This window comes from Hibiscus syriacus, unplaced genomic scaffold (assembly GCF_006381635.1).
Source record: "Hibiscus syriacus cultivar Baekdansim isolate YM2019G1 unplaced genomic scaffold, ASM638163v2 tig00110156_pilon, whole genome shotgun sequence".
NCBI classification, from domain to species: Eukaryota; Viridiplantae; Streptophyta; class Magnoliopsida; order Malvales; family Malvaceae; genus Hibiscus; species Hibiscus syriacus.
This window is the reverse complement of record NW_024062606.1, coordinates 1,790,526-1,811,351: the sequence shown is the minus strand read 5'-3', so window position 1 is coordinate 1,811,351 and position 20,826 is coordinate 1,790,526. Positions and strand designations below refer to the sequence as shown.

Below are 20,826 nucleotides of genomic sequence, written 5' to 3'. Positions count from 1 at the left end.
TGATGCCATTAAATGTAACACCCCAACCCGTACCCGATCCGAATACGAGTCAGAGATGTCACATTGCCTTTTTAAAACATTTTTCCTTACAAAATAACAAAACATTTGAACTTATTTTAAGAAAGTACTATAATAAATTATTGAATTATGTTTATTATAAAATTTTAGGCAAAAACGTATTTGTGTACATTAAAATACGTATGATCAATTCCCTGCTACAGTAACCAGCTACAATACCGATTACATAAATTTTCCAAAATGCAAATAGGGAATCGGTACCCGCTACAGGGAATCAATTCCCCTGCTACAGTACTTCCGTAAAACGTACATAAAACTCGTAAAAATTTAACCGTTCATTACTATACATTTACTTTTACATAAATACGTTCAAAACATTAGAAAAGTTGATCAGAGCGTTAGTACTAACAACTTATTACATTTCTTACATGCCAACATATTATACACAATCAAAATACATACTTTATTAATTACTTTTGATCTAATCTTCTAGCAGTGTTGTTGTTTTTGCCACTTCTATTTCTGCTAATCTTGGTTCTTCGTACTTACGTGTAAATCGCTTACACGCTAAGTCATAGACTTAGTGAGGCATAATAATAATAACAATGAAATATAACAATGTTGCTATAATAAAATGAAACGTAACAAAGACATCTATGCAATCAATGTAAGCTACATAACAATGTACCTTACCAATAATCTTCTCAATTTAATCATCATAAATTCATATAATAAATTCCGTAAGTTCAATAGATTCAATAGCCCATGATACAATACTGAGAACCCGAGGTATGTGAGTACTGTGAGGTTGTGCACTATGCTGTCACCACAGCTCATATAAATTTGCACTGAAGTGCCGCATAGAATTTGTCCCAAAGGACCGCGTAGAGATGCACCGAAGTGCCACGTATAATTGCACCGTAGTGCCATATAATATGTCCCTAAGGACCATATAGAAATTCTTTAAGAATCATATACATACACCAAGGATCAAGTAAATGTCTCAAAAGACATCATACATGCTCCAAAGAATACATATACGTCCCGAAGGACCACGTAGAATTTTATCCCGAAAGACCACGTAGACCCTCTACTCTTGGCATGCCAACTATACCTATAGTTCTCATCTACATAACATGGGCTTTTATATTTCACGTAGTTTATATCGCGTAGACATGTAACTTCTTACCTTTATCACATAGCTCATATCATCTTTTCATGTAATCATATAACTCCATGTTGCATAACTAGTCTCACATTTTCATGTAATACATAAATCAGGTAAAACAATGCATATAACACACATAACATATTATCATAGTAATGTACACTTAGAAGTCATATTATTATTCATGTATCAAGATATAAAATCTAGACTTATCACAAGTCTAGACCTGAATGTATTTCTATAATCATGCTATGCATATACACTCACCTAAATCTCTTTGTCTTTCCCTCGATCGATCTTACTTGTCCCTTGTTCCGGAACTCGTTTAGGCTCGATATCTACATGAACATAATTTTTGAGACAATTATCAAAATCCTAAACCTTGCTAATCCTCTCAACTCCTTTGCTACATTTACTCTGGGAGTTTATGGAGCAGGAGGTTGGAAACGCGTCAATACTGCATCTAATGTTCTAAAGAACACATCTTGATCAGCTACAGGCACTCCAGAAGGTGTATGTTCTTCACTATGCCTGGCCAGAGCAGGTGAATTATTACTTTCAGCGGGTCTATCATCTCCTGCTTCATTCTTAGAACTACCTTGTCCGAACATCTATAAAAATACAACCTTATAATTCTATTAGCAAAACAACATACTTACTATTCCATCAGATCAGAAGTTTTCACTATTTGTTGGCATGTATATATTATATGACACTCTAGACTCCGGTTTATGCCGAGAATCGACTAAACCTTAGCTCTGATGCCATTAAATGTAACACCCCAACCCGTACCCGATCCGAATACGAGTCAGAGATGTCACATTGCCTTTTTAAAACATTTTTCCTTACAAAATAACAAAACATTTGAACTTATTTTAAGAAAGTACTATAATAAATTATTGAATTATGTTTATTATAAAATTTTAGGCAAAAACGTATTTGTGTACATTAAAATACGTATGATCAATTCCCCGCTACAGTAACCTGCTACAGTACCGATTACATAAATTTTCCAAAATGCAAATAGGGAATCGGTACCCGCTACAGGGAATCAATTCCCCTGCTACAGTACTTCCGTAAAACGTACATAAAACTCGTAAAAATTTAACCGTTCATTACTATACATTTACTTTTACATAAATACGTTCAAAACATTAGAAAAGTTGATCAGAGCGTTAGTACTAACAACTTATTACATTTCTTACATGCCAACATATTATACACAATCAAAATACATACTTTATTAATTACTTCTGATCTAATCTTCTAGCAGTGTTGTTGTTTTTGCCACTTCTATTTCTGCTAATCTTGGTTCTTCGTACTTACGTGTAAATCGCTTACACGCTAAGTCATAGACTTAGTGAGGCATAATAATAATAACAATGAAATATAACAATGTTGCTATAATAAAATGAAACGTAACAAAGACATCTATGCAATCAATGTAAGCTACATAACAATGTACCTTACCAATAATCTTCTCAATTTAATCATCATAAATTCATATAATAAATTCCGTAAGTTCAATAGATTCAATAGCCCATGATACAATACTGAGAACCCGAGGTATGTGAGTACTGTGAGGTTGTGCACTATGCTGTCACCACAGCTCATATAAATTTGCACTGAAGTGCCGCATAGAATTTGTCCCAAAGGACCGCGTAGAGATGCACCGAAGTGCCACGTATAATTGCACCGTAGTGCCATATAATATGTCCCTAAGGACCATATAGAAATTCTTTAAGAATCATATACATACACCAAGGATCAAGTAAATGTCTCAAAAGACATCATACATGCTCCAAAGAATACATATACGTCCCGAAGGACCACGTAGAATTTTATCCCGAAAGACCACGTAGACCCTCTACTCTTGGCATGCCAACTATACCTATAGTTCTCATCTACATAACATGGGCTTTTATATTTCACGTAGTTTATATCGCGTAGACATGTAACTTCTTACCTTTATCACATAGTCTCACATTTTCATGTAATACATAAATCAGGTAAAACAATGCATATAACACACATAACATATTATCATAGTAATGTACACTTAGAAGTCATATTATTATTCATGTATCAAGATATAAAATCTAGACTTATCACAAGTCTAGACCTGAATGTATTTCTATAATCATGCTATGCATATACACTCACCTAAATCTCTTTGTCTTTCCCTCGATCGATCTTACTTGTCCCTTGTTCCGGAACTCGTTTAGGCTCGATATCTACATGAACATAATTTTTGAGACAATTATCAAAATCCTAAACCTTGCAATTAACCTCTAACAACTTAAACAAATTTAATGAACCAATTTCAACTTTTCCTTTAGGGGGAATCGATTTCCCCCAGGGGTATCGGTTCCCTCCGCATATTCTGTAAATTTTATCTAGAAATTTACTGTTCAAATCCGAAAATCATCAATTCTTCACTAAATTTTCTCATACAAAATTCCTTTCATACCACTAAACTTAACTACAACCATTTTAACTAACTTCTATCATTTCACCACTTTAAAATCTCTCATCCTTCATTCAAATTCTTAATGCTAAGAATCATACACAAATTTCAAACATGTTATTAATCAATTCTAACACTCTATATTCCTTAATTAACCTCTTGACAAGTCAAAAATCTTATTCAAACCTCAAAAACTCATCCATATCAAAATTTCATCTAAAAACCCATTTTTCAAATCTATCTCTAAAACATTTATCTTGTTGTTTTAATGTCATATAAGCTTTCCTTTAGCTTATATAACATCCAAACTTTAATTTCCAAGCTAAAAATCAAAGAAACGACCAAGGTTTAGATTCTTACCTTAAGCTTGGGTACTTCACGTTGAGAGAAGAAGATGAAGAAGATAAGTTTCTTATCTCTTCAATTCATCCACATGGGTATTATAATACCCACAATTTATTATTTTATTCTTTTATTTGTTCAATGACCCTTTTACTTCTCATTTACTTATTAATTCATCCTACACCAATATCTTTTAATTAATTCCTTCACTTTTTGATTTATTTAATTTGGTCACTGAATTTTTAAAATCTTACACTTAAATCACTAACCCGGTATTGAGGATGTTACATTAGCAGTTAATAAGGATTGGACACTCCATCAACTTGATGTCAAAAATGCATTTCTCAATGGCAATCTTGAATAGGAGGTTTATATGCAAATTCCATCGGGTGTACAAATGAAATCTAAAAATCAACAGGTATGCAAATTGTTGAAGTCGTTGTATGGACTAAAATAATCCCCCGTGCTTGGTTTGATAGATTCATGAAGGTACTCTTACAAGACAACTATAAGCAATGTCAATCTAATCGTACTCTGTTTGTGAAGACTGATCTAAACAATAAAAAAATAATCTTATTTTTCTACGTTGATGACATCAACATCACAGGTGATGACTTCAAAGAATTTGAGAATTTGAAACCAATGACTTAGGGACCCTGAGGTATTTTTAGGGCATGGAAGTGACAAGATCAAAAGAATAGATTGTCATAAATCAGAGAAAGTATATTATGGACTTACTATTTTAAACCAGATTTACATGTTGCAAGCCTTCAGAAACCCCCATAGAAGCAAATTTAAAGTTAAAGGAAAATAGAACTCTAGTAAACAAAGAACAATATCAAAGGTTAGTGGGCAAGCTCATCTACTTGTCACTTACTAGACCATACATAGCCTTCTCTGTGAGTATCGTGAGTCAGTACATGAATAATCCTAGAGAAAAACATTTGGAAGCAATATCTCGTATTTTAAGGTATTTGAAGATGACACTGGGTTATGGGTTAATTTTCAGAAAACATGAAGATGGAACAATCAAGATCTTCTCATACTCAAGTTGGGCTGGAGAGTTAACAGATAGGTGATCAACAACAAGATATTGTTCGTTTGTTTGGGGAAATTTGGTGACTTGGAGAAGCAAGAATCAGGTCGTAATTTTTTAAAGTAGTCTAGAAGTAGAATATCGGGCAATGACACTTGAAATTTGTGAAGCCATTTAGTTACACCGACTTTTAACTGAGCTAGGAGTTAACGAAAAAAAGCCCCACTTTGAACTTCATAATGATAGTAAGTTGACTATAAGCATTGCTAAAAATCCGGTACAACGCGACAAAACAAAGCATGTGGAGATCGACAGACACTTCATTTCATAAAAAGTGAATGATGGAACCGTAAGACTCAATTATGTCTCTTCAAAAGTCAACTAGCCGATATTTTGACCAAGGCACTTCCAAGAATCAATTTCGACGAGATTACATCCAAGCTGGGTCTTTACAACATATATTCCCCAACTTGAGGGGAGTGTGAGTTATAATTGAATGTAAACACTAGTATTCTACTTTGACACTAACTTTAGAACTCTACCTTATCTCAAGCTCTTGAAAACACTTGTATATATCTCTTCTTGTAAAATCAGATTGTGTAGTGAAAAATAAAAGCCTTTTTTCTTGAGAATTCAATTTCTACACAAGTGGATAAACTAAAAACTCCTGAATCCCCATAGACCAAGATTGCCTTAGGTTTGTTTCAATGTAGACATGCTAAAAAATTGATTACCTAATCTACAGGTCTCTCTCATCATGTTGCTTCCATCCTGCAAGGGATTGCATCCAGGTAGAGTGAAGCCTTGGAGGAATGCCGACCATAACTTCCTCAATAGGCTTATCGCAAAAGGAGTTGGACATCTTGATGGACCCATCTGTATCAAAAGCAAATCCAAATTCTATTTGATTAAGAAACATGTAACACCCCCAACCCGTACTCGACCCAGATACGAGTCCGAGGTGTCACATTGACTTTTCAAACTTTGACTCTTGACAAAATTCAAAGAAAATTTAAAATTTTCATTAAAGTAAAAGCAGTTTAGTTACATAATTTGACCACAATAACCAAAATCAATCAGAGCATATTTAACTCAATCAATTAGTACATGCCAACTATATTCAAAATAACAAAAATCATTTAACTCATTTATTTTCTGATCTGAAATCTTGTAAGGGAGATGATGACCTGTATTGCTCCTCACAGCTTCTATATTCACTTTCGGTAACCTGCGGGTGAAACACTCACACGCTAAGTCGATGACTTAGTGAGGCATAAAGAAAACACATCTAATGGAATTCATACCCACTAATCATGCATGACTGTTTTATGCTATCAAATTATACAACTTATTTACATATACATCAACATATATTCATGTATATTATGTAACAGATACCGAAACCCCTATCACACATATATCATATCATGCAATTCATATCAGACATCATATACATATATCACATACATTATTCTCATATCACCAACATGTTTATCCTTACTAATTCCCTTGTCATTACTTCAATTCCGTCATATGAGCATATAATGAATATAAACATATTATATATATTTTAATATGCCACAATACATTACTAATTTCTATAATCATATAATACATAAACGCATAGCATCTCATATCACCATGACATATATGCACTTCTACCATGTCACGAGAAATACATATATCATTATATCAAATTATGTTCTCTTTTCAAAGCCCATGTACACATGTGAGAACTATAGATATGTGAGTCTATAGAGGTTGTGCACTATGCTGTCACCACAGCTCGTATAATTACACCGAAGTGCCACGTAGAATTGCATCAGAGTGCCGCGTAGAATTGCACCGGAGTGCCATAAAATAATGTCCATAAGGACCACATATCATTCCTTAAGAATCATATACATATACTAGGGATCAAGTATGTGTCTCACCAGACTTCACACATGTTCCAAAGAATACATATATGTCCCGAAGGACCACATATCATTCCTTAAGAATCATATACATATGCCAAGGATCAAGTATGTGTCTCACCAGACTTCACACATATTCCAAAGAATACATATATGTCCCGAAGAACCACATAGACCCTCGACTCTTGGCATGCCAACTATACCCCTAGCTCTCATGACACATAACATGGGCATTACTATTTATGTTAACATACATTCACATATACACATAGTCATATAGTTCTTTCACATATCTCATCGTCATATAAATCACATATCCCATATACATATAAACACATGGTTCACTTACGCGTAGAACATTTTCATATAATCGCATAGTCATATAATATTTCATATAACATATATTTTCTCTTTCATATATCTCATATCATGTATAATATCTTGTGATCATATAATCATGTTACTTATAATCACATAACTTCTACTCATAGAGTTCAACATCATTAAACTTAGTTCACTTTTTTCATATTATCATACATTTATATACTCTTATATGTCCTATCAATAACCTATAAACTTACTCATATTCTCATATATACTATTTTAATATAATTTGTATAGTAATATTCTATAATTGTATCATATAATGATTTTACCAAAGTACTCCTTTATAAAGTTTATATTACATGTTCAATTAGTATCATTCTATCCTATAAATAATTTCACTTATTTTATATCATTTTCCCTTTTCACTCACATAAACCATCTATTTATTTAGTTTAATTTCTCATGACTTCCACAATACTCTTTAATAAAACTTTGTAGCTCTTCACTTTAATACATAAACCATAGTTTCCTTTAATTTATCAATATTCTCTATATAACTTATGTATCCTTATTTATGCCCTCGAATTCATACTATTCTCTTAGAGTCTCCTAACATTTCTCGTATAATCACTTATAACATATCATATGACTTATACTTGATTATCTTATTCTCTCATGTTCATTTCATTTCTTATGCCTCTATCATATAACTTATTCCATGTTCTTCCATTATTACATAATAAAGTCTTACATAAATCATATAGCATATACAAAGCATATCATTATCTTTAGTCATGCATACATACAATCAATGTAATACATATAATCACATATAGTTATAACCAACACATAATCATGTCTATGACTTCATGCATATTACTCTAGGAAATAGACTCATCGCAAGTCTTATTTCCATTAAACACTACATGTCACTAGTATGCACTCACCTTGGCCTCACTAGTCAATTCCAATCTCTTATCTTTCCCTTGATCGATCTTACTTGCCAAATGTTCCGGAATTGCTTTACGCATAGAATCTATATAAATGTACATTTTGAGGCAATCATTAGATACCTACACCTTGTAATTGGATACTAGCAACTTAAACGAACTTATTAAACCCATATTCACAATTTTCCTTTAGGGGGAATCGGTTCCCTCCTGTGGGAGAATCGGTTCCCCTATGAGATTCTGGAATTTCTGGTTCGTTTGAGGGGGTATCGATTCCCCTTGAATGGGTACCGATTCCCCTAGCCCAGAAATCATATTTTCAACACGAAATTTACTTCATTTCATCTTAAACACTTCATATTTCAACCTCTTTCATATACTAAACTCAAACACACATACTTAAGCCCATTTGTACTCATTTAACCCATCTTAATTTGTTGAAAACATTTTTGATATTTCGATATAACAAATTAAGTTAAATGAATTTTAAGATTTCACAAATGATTTTACAAATTTATATTCGATTCAATTAACCGAATATCAAATTATTACTCTAAGTTTTTCAAGATCAATTTTAATCCTTACTAAATGTGTAAAATTGTGATTTGTACTTAAACTATTTTTGAAACAATTTTCACAAAGTATTTTGAACCAAAAACAAGCCTTAAATCAATTATTCAAAGGCATGCACCGATGCATCAGTCCATGCATCGATGCATCGATGAATTAATTGAACATCGAATGCACTCCATGCACCGATGCACTCTCCATGCATCGATGCACTCTGAATATTTTCAAAACATCGAATACATTTGATGCATCGATGCACAAGCCATGCATCGATGCACCAGGCTATTTTTCAAACATCGAATGCATTTCATGCATCGATGCACACTTGGTGCACCGATGCATCAAGTGTTCCAACGGTCAAAATATTTGAATTTTACACGAATGCACCGATGCATCCTTGATCATGCATCGATGCATGAGACGCTCCACCTAGAAAAATTAATTGTTTTCACACTTAAACGGCTCTATTGACTCCACTAATTATCACCAACGTTCAAAATTGATTCAAGGGGTATTTAAACAAGTTCTGAAGCCATTGATCAACAACAAGAAACATCAAGCAACTAGAATCAAGAGAGAATAAAAGAGAAAGCATCAAACCTCAAGTTTGAGCATTTCAAGCCTATTTTTCATCCAATATTCATTTGCTTTCAAGAACACTTTTGTACTCAATTGTATTTATCTTTGAGTGTTCTTTTCTTTATTCTAGAATTGTGCAAACATCTTACTTTGTGAGGTTTTCTTGTAAGTTTGCAAATTTGTAATCTTCTCTTTGGGAAAAAGAGTGTTCTCAAGAGTTGGGGTATACTCTTGAGGGATTTTGTAAGGTTATCTCTTTGGCCTCAAAAGAAAGAACAAATTAGTGAATTTGTTGGAAAATCCTTAGTGTGGATAGCTAAGGTAGTGGACGTAGACTTTGTTTGAGAAAGTCGAACCACTGTAAATTGCTGTGCAATTACTTTCAATTTTCTACAAAAGCTTCCACGAAATTTTTAATTGCCAATTCACCCCCCTTTTGGCCGATTCCGTCGATCGATTAACTCAACAATTGGTATCAGAGCCTCACTCATTTGAAGGTTTAATCGCCTCTTGAGTCAATTCGGGAAGAGTTACATCGATTACAAAGTCATCAATGGCCTCCACTTCAAATTACGACTCCGGTCTCGTTTCGATGCCCGTCAACAAGCCTCCTTTCTTCAATGGGGCTAATTATGCCTATTGGAAGAATAGAATGATGTACTTCATTCAAGCAAGTGACATGGGAGCATGGAATGTCGTAGAAGAAGGATACATCAAGCCTCTCACTCATCCAAGGTTGTGGAGTGAAGGAGACACAAGAATGTTCCAGCTCAACTCCAAAGCCATCCATATTATTTTTTGTGCTCTTGGACCAGATGAATACGGAAGAGTTTCATAGTGTACAACCGCCAAAGAAATATGGGACAAGCTTCAAGTCACACATGAAGGTACAGATGAGGTAAAGAAATCAAAAATTAGTATTCTAACGCATATCTATGAAAATTTCAGGATGAAACCAAATGAAGACATCAAAGCTATGATGGATAGATTTTCAACGATTGTCAATGGTCTTAAATCGTATGGAGAGATCATCTCAAATGAAAAGCTTGTGAGGAAGTTAGTCTACTCCCTCCCAAAATCATGGCAATCAAAGAAGACGGCAATCATCGAGTCTAAGGACCTATCGACCTTAACTCTTGAAGAACTTATCGGTTCACTCCTCACTCATGAGATGATGCTTGAAGATGAGGTGGACCTTGATAAAGTTGAAGAGACACCAAAGGAGAATGAGAAGAAGAAAAACATTGGAGTTGCTCTCAAATCCACAAAAGATGAGAGTGATTCTAATAATGATAATGATGACGAGGAAATGGCATTATTTGCCAAATGGTTCAGAAAAATGATGAGACCTTACCGAGGAAGAAAATTCAAAAGAAACAAAGGCCTCAAAAATGAACCAAAAGAGAAGGACCCAATCATTTGCTATGAATGCAAAAAGCCGGGGCATGTCAAATATGATTGCCCACAATTGAAGAAAAATGGTCAATTAAAGAATAAGCACAAGGCTCATGTGGCTACATGGAGCGATGAAGAAAGTTCCGATGAAGAGGAACAAGAAGTAGCAAACTTGTGCTTGATGACATTCGGGGAAGATTCTAAGGTAACCTCTAACTCATCCGATTTTGATGATTTATCTTATGATGAGTTATTTGAGGAATACAATGGGTTGGCTTCGGATTATGAGAAATTATTTTTAAAATATAAAAATGATGTTTCAAAATTGAAAAATGAAAACAAACTCATATCCAAAACCAACAACGATCTTGAAAGTAAAATCAAAGACTTGCAAATCAAACTAGAAGAGTTTGAAAAGAAAAACTTAGATTTGCAAAATTTACTTTCAAAGATCAATGATGATCATCAAAAGAAAATTGATGATCTTAAAACTTCTTTTGATAAAGTTGGAACAAAACATTTTGAAAAAGGTGGAAATTCAAAATCCAACTTTGTTAGAAAAAGTTTTAGAAACTACAATCATAGAGGTCCCCAAAGAACCTCTAATGGAAAAATCGTTAGAAGTATGTGGGTTCCTAAAGAACTCATTACTACTAAAGATAAAAATATCCTACACAAATAGATACCTAAGGGGACTAGGATTTTGGAAACTAATGAATATGGACCCAAAAGAATTTGGGTACCAAAAATCAAAAGTTAATCTATGTTTGTAGGGAAATGAGCATTGCTACAAGGCACGGGAAACAAATTCAAATTCATGGTACCTTGATAGTGGATGCTCAAGACATATGACCGGAGACAAAAGCCGGTTCATTGAGCTTAACGCCAAAAATGGAGTAGAAGTGACTTTTGGAGACAATTCAAAAGGTCACATTGAAGGTACTGGTATAATAGGTAATACCTCTTCCATACAAATTAAGAATGTTTTATATGTAAATGGATTAAAGCATAATCTATTGAGTATTAGTCAATTATGCGATAAAGGATTCAATGTCTTATTTGAAATTAATGGTTGTAAAGTCATTGACATTGCATCTAATCGGATTATGCTTGTTGGTCATAGAATAGGGAACATTTACATGGTGCATTTAGATTCTTTTGATATGATTAATTTATGCCTAGTTGCTAAGGATGAGCATGATAGTTGGTTATGGCATAGGAGACTATGACATGCTAGTATGAGTGTTTTGCAATGGTTAATTCAAGGAGACTTAGTAAGAGGGTTGCCTAAGCTTAAATTTGATAATAATAAAATATGTGATGCTTGTGCTAAAGGAAAACAAAAACGAGTTTCTTTTAAATCTATTAATGATGTATCAACTAGTAGAGTATTACAATTGATCCATTTAGATCTTTTTGGGCCAACTAGAACTACTAGCTTGGGTGGAAAACAATATGCATTTGTCTTGGTAGATGACTATTCTAGATATACTTGGGTTCTATTCTTAAGTACTAAAGATGAAGCATTAGAACATTTCATCACATTTTCAAAAATAATCTAAAATGAAAAAGGTTACTCTATAACTAGTGTTAGGAGTGATCATAGAACTGAATTTGAAAATCTTGGATTTATTGAGTTTTGTAATTCTAATGGTATTAGCCATAATTTTTCAGCACCTAGAACCCCTCAACAAAATGGAGTTGTTGAGAGGAAAAATCGAACTTTAGAAGAAATGGCTAGAACCATGCTTTGTGAAAATAATTTGCCAAAATATTTTTGGGCGGAAGCCACAAATACCGCTTGTTATGTTGTAAATCGAGTAATGATTAGGCCAATTTTAAAGAAAACTCCATATGAAATTCTCAAAAATAAAAAGCTTAACATTAGCTATTTTCATCCTTTTGGATGTAAATGTTTTGTTTTAAACAACGGTAAAGAAAACCTTGGCAAATTTGATGCTAAAAGTGATGAAGGAATTTTTCTGGGTATTTTTCTGGGTTATTCCTTAAATTCTAAAGCTTATCGTGTATTTAATAAAAGAACTTTAGTTTTAGAAGAGTCTATACATGTTGTTTTCGATGATAATCCCCTTCTGAGGAAGGATTCTTCTGTTAATGATGATGTAGGTATTGTACAAGCAAATGAAGTTAGACATGACGTTGGAGAATCATCATCAAAGGAAGAAACAAAAGATGAGGAAACTCATGATCCCCTCGAGAATCCAACCAGTGAAGAAAGGGAAGTATCTTTTCCAAGAGAGTACAACTATGTCAAGGATGGTGAAATTATAGGTGATCCATCCAAAGGGGTAACTACTCGATCTTCTCTTAGAAATGTTTGTAACTATGTTGCATTTATTTCATGCATAGAGCCTAAGAACATCAAAGAAGCATTAAAAGATGAACATTGGATTATGGCTATGCAAGAAGAATTAAATCAATTTGAGAGAAGTAAAGTATGGACATTAGTTGAAAGGCCTAGTAATAAATCTACTGTAGGTACTAGATGGGTTTTTAGAAATAAGCTTGATGAAAGTGGTAATATAGTGAGAAACAAGGCTAGACTTGTTGCTCAAGGGTATACTCAAGAAGAGGGCATAGACTATGATGAAGCATACGCTCCCGTAGCTAGGATGGAAGCAATTAGAATGTTATTAGCATTTGCATGTTTTCATGAATTTAAATTATATCAAATGGATGTTAAAAGTGCATTTTTAAATGGTTTTATAAAAGAAGAAGTGTATGTGGAACAACCTCCAGGTTTTGAAGATTCAAAATTTCCAGATCATGTTCTTAAATTGACAAAAGCTCTTTATGGTTTAAAACAAGCTCCTAGAGCTTGGTATGAAAGATTGTCAAATTTTTTAATTGAAAAAGGTTTTTCAAAAGGAAAGGTTGACACTACATTGTTTTTAAAGCATAAAGGTAAAGATTTATTAGTAGTTCAAATTTATGTTGATGATATAATATTTGGTTCTACTAATGATGTTCTTTGCCAAGAATTTTCTAAGCTAATGCAAAGTGAGTTTGAGATGAGCATGATGGGGGAGCTCTCATTTTTCTTGGGACTCCAAATCAAGCAAAGAAAAGATGGCATCTTCATTAATCAAGCTAAGTACGTCAAAGATATGCTCAAGAAATTTGGATTGGAAAATGGGAAGCCTTATGCCACTCCAATGAGCTCTTCTACAAAGCTTGACTTAGATGAAGGAGGTAAATGTGTGGATGTTAAATTATATAGATCCATGATTGGCTCATTGCTTTATCTAACCGCAAGTAGACCGGATATTATATTTAGTGTTTGCTTGTGTGTTAGGTTTCAATCATGTCCTAAAGAATCATATTTACTAGCCGTTAAGAGGATCTTTAGATACCTTAAGGACTCTCCTAGTATAGGTCTTTGGTACCCTATAGACTCTAGTTTTAGCTTGCATGCCTTCTCTGATGTAGATTATGAAGGATGCAAATTAGATAGGAAAAACACCTCCTGTACTTGCCAATTCCTTGGAAATATGCTGATTTCTTGGTTTTCAAAGAAACAAAATTGTGTTGCATTATCTACTACTGAAGCATAATACATTTCAGTCGGTAGTTGTTGTGCACAAGTTTTATGGATGAAACAACAACTTTTTGATTATGGAATTGAAGTAGGTACCATTCCTATCAAGTGTGACAATATTAGTGCTATTTGTCTCACTAAAAATTCAATCCAACACTCTAGAACTAAGCACATTGAAATAAGACTTCACTTCATTAGAGACCATGTCACTAAAGAAGATGTAGTTCTAGAATATGTTGATACTTTGCATCAATTAGCGGATATCTTTACAAAACCCTTAGACAAGGAAAGGTTTTGGACACTTAGAAGAGAATTAGGTTTAACTGACCTATCTTCACTTAGTGTTTAAAATAATTTAGCACTTTTAATAAATACTGAAAAATGCTTATAATAATAATTTTTGATTGCATTCTTGCTATTAGTTAGGGGGAGTTTATGATTCTTAATGAAAATTAATTTTATGTTCAAATAAAGTTTGAAGATTGAACATAATTAATTTTTGATATATGAGTTACCATTACCATTAGAGCCAAATTATTTAGCATTTTAAGTGTTTAAAATGGATTTTTGACATTTTTGTGCTTTATGCACCGATGCATTTAACAATGCATCGATGCATCCCTTTGAATGTGTATCGATGCATGAGGCCATGCACCGATGCATCCGTCGGGTTTTAGGTTAAAATGCTTTATCTTCTTCATTTTTCTCAAAACCTAAAACACTAAACACACGGCCGTTCGTCACCCTCTCATCCTAAATCTCCATTTTGCTCAAAATCTTCGGGAAAACATCGGATTCTTCAAGTTTTATATCCTACAAACCTGCTACAATCATTAAATCGCACAAAACATCTCCACATTCTCCTCAATCCGAATTTTTCAAGGTATTTTTTACAAAAACTCTATTTTATTAATTTTTGAACTTAGGACTAGTTTAGATTAGTTCTAGTTTAAAATAATTATCGGGCATTGGTTATATGGTGATTCTAAACTAGTTTCTACAATGAATTTCATCAAAAACGCATAATTTTTCAAAATTGTTTTTGAAATTTCGAATTAAAAAAATCGAAAATTACTGATTCAATTGTGTTGTTTTCATGAAAACTATGCGTATTATGATATTAATTTTAAATAGTTTTCAAAACTTTGCCCATTAGGACTTTGTTAGAGAACCTTGAATTATTGAGGACTCGTTTGAGTTTTGGGATTAATTGTTGTGCATACATGTGTTTTAAAATTGCAGGTGATATTCCTTTTCCGATTTTCCTTACCATGACTAATCCTAAACGCCCTAGGACATCCTCTAGTCGGTCTCACCAAAACCGTCCTCCCGTTCCTCAACATCCTCCTCCCGATCCTCCGATGGAGTAGACTTACTTGCCATGCTTTCTTGTTCTTAAAACTTGGATTTAATTTTTGTGGTTTGATTGATACTTTAAACTTGATTAGTTGTTGGATGTTTGTTTGAGGATGCTTGAACTTATTATATATATTTGGTTTGACATTTTAACGCTTTCTGTTTATTAATTTTGCATCATTAGAAATTTATGACCAAATTATGCCATTTCACATTTTATTATGAATATTGTTTATGAAAACTAATGGCTAATCTCTCTTTTGATTGTGATCTTAGCAGCTTATTATTAATAAATCAATTGGCTAATGTTTTTCAAAATTCTTGTTTAAAACGTTTTTATAGAGTCTTTTTGATTTAACAAAAAGGGGGAGAAAATTTAAGATGTGCTATAGTAAGGGGGAGTAAGTTTTTCAAAATCGATTTCAAAAATAATTTCTTAAACAAATCTTAAAATTATTCAAATGTTTTGTTATATCAAAAAGGGGGAGATTGTTGAAAACATTTTTGATATTTCGATATAACAAATTAAGTTAAATGAATTTTAAGATTTCACAAATGATTTTACAAATTTATATTCGATTCAATTAACCGAATATCAAATTATTACTCCAAGTTTTTCAAGATCAATTTTAATCCTTACTAAATGTGTAAAATTGTGATTTGTACTTAAACTATTTTTGAAACAATTTTCACAAAGTATTTTGAACCAAAAACAAGCCTTAAATCAATTATTCAAAGGCATGCACCGATGCATCAGTCCATGCATCGATGCATCGATGAATTAATTGAACATCAAATGCATTCCATGCACCAATGCACTCTCCATGCATCGATGCACACTTGGTGCACCGATGCATCAAGTGTTCCAACGGTCAAAATATTTGAATTTTACACGAATGCACCGACGCATCCTTGATCATGCATCGATGCATGAGACGCTCCACCTAGAAAAATTAATTGTTTTCATACTTAAACGGCTCTATTGACTCCACTAATTATCACCAACGTTCAAAATTGATTCAAGGGGTATTTAAACAAGTTCTGAAGCCATTGATCAACAACAAGAAACATCAAGCAACTAGAATCAAGAGAGAATCAAAGAGAAAGCATCAAACCTCAAGTTTGAGCATTTCAAGCCTATTTTTCATCCAATATTCATTTGCTTTCAAGAACACTTTTGTACTCAATTGTATTTATCTTTGAGTATTCTTTTCTTTGTTCTAGAATTGTGCAAACATCTTACCTTGTGAGGTTTTCTTGTAAGTTTGCAAATTTGTAATCTTCTCTTTGGGAAAAAGAGTGTTCTCAAGAGTTGGGGTATACTCTTGAGGGATTTTGTAAGGTTATCTCTTTGGCCTCAAAAGAAAGAACAAATTAGTGAATTTGTTGGAAAATCCTTAGTGTGGATAGCTAAGGTAGTGGACGTAGACTTTGTTTGAGAAAGTCGAACCACTGTAAATCGTTGTGCAATTACTTTCAATTTTCTGCAAAAGCTTCCACGAAATTTTTAATTGCCAATTCACCCCCCTCTTGGCCGATTCCGTCGATCAATTAACTCAACATAATTCTCAAAATCCTCTCCTCTTAATGAAATTCAATAATTATACTCAAATTTCAACATGTTCTAAATTCTTTTCTATCACTCCAAATCTCTTAATTCAACTATTGACAAGTCAAATTCAACTTAAAATTCAACTTATCAACTTTATTTCAAGATTTCATTAAAAAACTCAAAATCTTTAATCTCTCCTAATTCCACCATCCTTTGTTTTTAAGATGATTTAAGCTTTCCTTAAGCTTAATTATCATCCAATAATCATAACCAAATCCTAAATTCAGCAAAATATCAACTAACAAGAGATCTTACCTTTGCTTATGGCTTCACGGTGGAAAAGAAGAGAATAAAGAAGAAAAGTCTGGAACTCTCTCATATTTCCCACGTTTATATAATACTCAAAAAGGGAAGATAAAAATCTTTCCCATGAAAAGACCATTTTGCCCCTTTAGTTCATCTATCTTTGCTATTTAATCCAATATTAAAATTCTTTACTTAAATCCTGAGACTTTTAATTTCATTTCTAAATTGAACACAAAACTTTCAAAGTTTGCAATTTAGTCAGTGACCCTGATTTGGGATGTTACAAAACCTCTAGGATGGATGAGAGCGCATTGTTTGTTACGGAAGAAGACTATCGGATAGAGCAAAATCGCAACTGATAATTTGAGAAAATAAAAATGAAGATAAAAGAGATACAAAATTTACGTAGAAAACCCCTAAATAAATTAGGGTAAAAACCACGGGCAACGGTAGAAGAATTTCACTATGAGAAAATAGGAATTACAACTTCTCTCGATCGACCAAGGAGAAAACAATGATAATTCTCTCTTGATAAAAAGAAAGCTAGAATGCTTTGGGATGGTTTTGAAGCTAAATGAGCTAGGGTATTTATAGTTGAAGTATAAGGACTAATTTGTAAATACCCTAAAGTTTAGTGACTAAATTTTAGTAATTTTACCATACAAAAATAATAAAATTTAAGCTATTTTTTGACCATTTAGCCGCCCCACTTGGGCTGCTATGACTTTCAGCAATCTCCCACTTGAAGATTTGATTGAACAATCATATCTTCACACCATTCTATCTACCTTGTACCATCATGTTGCTTACGTCTCTGACAGGCCACGAGAGGATCGACACTAGGTAAATTTATCAGTGTTGATTGCCTTCGTCATGAAATCTGCTATGTTGCCTTTGGTATGGATCTTCTGCATATCTATCGTTCCTTCTTCCACCTTTTCAAGAATGAAATGGTACTGAACTCGTATGTGCTTTGTTCTTGAATAAAATGTTGGATTCCTTGCTAGATGCAAGGCGCTTTGACTGTCACAAAACAGAGAGACATACTCTTGATTGTGCCCAAGCTCCTCCAATAGCATCTTCAACCAAATTGCTTCTTTACTGGCTTGTGTAGCTGCTACATATTCTGCTTCTGTTGTGGATGTAGCCATAATTGACTGTAATTTTGAAACCCAGCTTACAGCTCCATCAGCAACTTTGAACACATATCCTGTAGTAGATTTGCTTTTATCTAAATCCCCTGCATAGTCAAAATCTACATACCCATTGATTAGTAAGTTTGATCCTCCATAACATAATGCAACATTTAAGGTCCCTTTGATGTATCTCAGGATCCTCTTTACTGTATTCCAATGCTCTTTGCCTGGATTCACCATGTACCGACTAACTACTCTCATTGCTTGTGCAATGTCTGGTCTTGTGCATATCATAGCGAACATTAAACTTCCCACTGCTGATGCATACGGTACTTGAGACATTTTCATCCTCTCTTCTTCACTGCTAGGACTCATACTGGAGGATAATTTGAAGTTAATAGGAAGAGGGGTAGAAATTGGCTTACAATCTTGCAAGCTGAATCGTGACAAGATCTTCTTCAAGTAATTCTTTTGTGAAAGCCAAATCTTCCTATTACTTCTGTCTCGGTGAATTTGCATCCCTAGAATCTTGTTTGCTGATCCCAAGTCCTTCATTTCAAATTCTCTAGCTAGTTGTGCCTTCAATTCTTCAATATGATCTTTGTTGGGTCCTGCAACCAACATATCATCCACATACAATAACAATATAACAAAATTATTATCACCAGACCTCTTGAAATAAGCGCAAGGGTCTGCATTAAGTCTGTTGTATCTAAGGCACATAATGAAGGAATCAAATCTCTTATACAAACACCTCGGCGCCTGCTTTAGACCGTACAGAGATTTGTTTAACCTGCAAACCAAGTTCTTCTTTTCTTCTTCTTCAAAACCTTCAGGCTGGAGCATATAAATTTATTCTTCAAGATTTCCATGAAGAAAAGCTGTTTTAACATCTAGCTGCTCTAGATGTAAATTCAATATAGCACACATTGCCAAAACTACTCAAACTGTTATTAGTTGAACCACAGGAGAAAATATTTCATTGAAATCAATACCTTCTTTTTGAGCATATCATTTGACTACCAGTCTTGCACGATACCTCTCAACTTGATCGTCACCATTTCGCTTGATTTTGAAGACCCATTTGTTACCAATTGGCTTCTTTCCTTGTGGTAGTGGCACAAGGTCCCATGTATTATTTTTATGAAGGGATTCGATTTCTTCTTGCATCGCCATCATCCACAATGAAGCATCTGAGCTGTTTATTGCCTCCTGTTATGTTGATGGCTCACCGTCCTTTGTTAAAAAGCAGTATGCAACATTTCCTTCTATAATATAATCTGAGTGCCAATTGGGACGTCTTCTCACACGATCTGATTGACGAGTTGTTGGAGCTTCAGAACTCTCTGGTTCTTTTTCATCATGTGCTGGTTCTACTTCAGAAGAATCTCCTTGTTCAACATCTTTTTCCACATGTATTTGTGTAGCCTCTGACTTTTCAGCGCTATCATCATCTTCTTTTCTTTGTAGTTTATCTTCTACAAAGATAACATCCCTGCTGATGATCACTTTGAGGGCAGTGGGATCCCACAAGCGATACCCCTTGACTCCATCAGCATACCCCAAGAATTTGCATTTCCTGGATTTTGGATCCAACTTTGAGATTTCTTGGGAGTTGTACATCACGTACACAATACTTCCAAATACATGGAGATTTGAATAATCAGCTGGTTTACCAGTCCACATCTCCATTGGTGTCTTCAGCTCTATTGCAGTTGATGGAGCTCGATTCACTAAATAATAGGCGGTATTGACTGCTTCTGCCCAGGATGATTTTTCTAGGCCTGCATCCCTCAACATTGCTCTTGTTCTTTCTAACAAGATTCTGTTCATCCGCTCTGCCACTCCATTTTGTTGAGGAGTGTTCGCCACTATGAACTGTCTTTTGATTCATTCTTTCCTGCAAAAGTCATCAAATTCTTCGCTTGTGTATTCTCCTCCATTATCTGTTCTGAAACACTTGATATTATTTCCAGAATCAAGTTCCACCCACGCCTTGAAGTTTTTGAAAGTTGAAAACACATATGACTTCTTCTTAATAGGGTACACCCAACATCTCCTGGAGTAGTCATCAATAAATGAGACAAAGTATTTTGCTCCGCCTAGGGATGTAACTGGTGCTTGCCATACGTCAGAGTGAACCAATTCT

General features: G+C 33.9%; 1 pseudogene; it reads left to right on the top strand.

The window, feature by feature from the left end:
• Positions 1-20,826, top strand: part of LOC120215778 — a 33,353-nt pseudogene that overhangs the window by 5,890 nt on the left and 6,637 nt on the right.